We start from the raw sequence: 1,273 nt of genomic DNA, 5'->3' as shown, positions 1-1,273 counted from the left end.
TTTTACTCCAATCCAAGACTGAATTGATGAATGAAGCTTCTATTCTCTTTGGTAGTTCCATCTTCTGTCGCAATAAATTCAAATTCTCACGAAAGGGAATGTAGTTTTATAGATTGTGGAAAATAAACGAAAAATTCCTGAAATAAAGTAACATTCATCCAATTAATTCCAAATAATACAAACCCTTCAAACAAACCTGAATTGAGGAAAATGCATTCGATGTTATAAATGTTCATTTCCAAATTTTGACAAATATCTATCGAATTTTTGATTCGCCGAAGACTTTGCATTTTATCTGTCGGCATTTATTTAAATATTGAATAACAATTTTGGAAACTGCAAACTTTTTCAAGAACTTTCATATATCGAAATGGAATATTTATTATTAACATGACACTGACAGTCAAATTGTCCACAGATACCACAGAAATATGGGACTTGAAATGTCAAAATGATCCGAAACACCCCGTATACTCGAAAACCGCGGGGAGAATCGAAGGTTTGGGATTTTTCCCGGGATCTCCAGACGATTTTGAGGGGGGTCTTATTCTTGTCATTTTTGCTCTAGATGGTCCCGTTTGGGCTGTGATTTTACGTTTAAAGTTTGACGTATATGTGCAAGCGGTTTTATATATACTTAGATAATAAACGTAACCACTTCACACCTGGATTATCATTCAATCCAGGGATGTATTATGCATTCTAATGTAATCAAAGTTTTCAATGATTATACTTTCAAAAATATGGACTGAGAGTTCATTCAATCTTCAAATTATTATAGAATGAATAGAATATATCGAAACAAATTTCATTTATTTTCATAAAATCACATATTAGCACAATTGCAGTAATTCTTCTTTAGTAATCAAAAATATAAGTGCATTTATATTGTTGATGAGTATTATAATTCTCTCAACCATTTATTCTGAACACTAATGATATATCTGCTAAAATTGTTAGGTTAGTTATATTACAATATATTTCATCAATGCTTTTCCATAACTTATCCGTAAAGAAAACATTGTAAACAATATTCTTCATCAAAAATATTTCTAGTTATTTGAATCCTTTTGGATATCCAATGCAGTTATTAAATATATAAATACTTATGTGTGGATTGTACATAATAGTATTTTCGAATCTTTTCACCCTGGAGAGTTCAACAATTCTGCAAAATAAATGTAAATAGTAGCCATACGAGATGTAATTATTTTGCTTGATTCTACCTTCCATTTTATGAAACAGTTTCTTCTATACTATTAGATAAGTTCGA

General features: G+C 30.0%; 1 long non-coding RNA gene across 1 annotated transcript; it reads right to left on the bottom strand.

The window, feature by feature from the left end:
- Positions 1-998: 998 nt before the first annotated feature.
- On the bottom strand, positions 999-1,273 carry LOC123673228. Its single transcript, XR_006746450.1, has 2 exons — positions 1,227-1,273; positions 999-1,168 (listed from the first exon to the last, which is right to left on the bottom strand). It is a non-coding gene; the product is annotated as an uncharacterized LOC123673228 (long non-coding RNA).

Source organism: Harmonia axyridis, chromosome 1 (genome assembly GCF_914767665.1).
Source record: "Harmonia axyridis chromosome 1, icHarAxyr1.1, whole genome shotgun sequence".
In the NCBI taxonomy this organism is placed as follows: domain Eukaryota; kingdom Metazoa; phylum Arthropoda; class Insecta; order Coleoptera; family Coccinellidae; genus Harmonia; species Harmonia axyridis.
The sequence above is the reverse complement of the archived record's forward strand: the minus strand, read 5'-3'. Positions and strand labels throughout refer to the sequence as shown.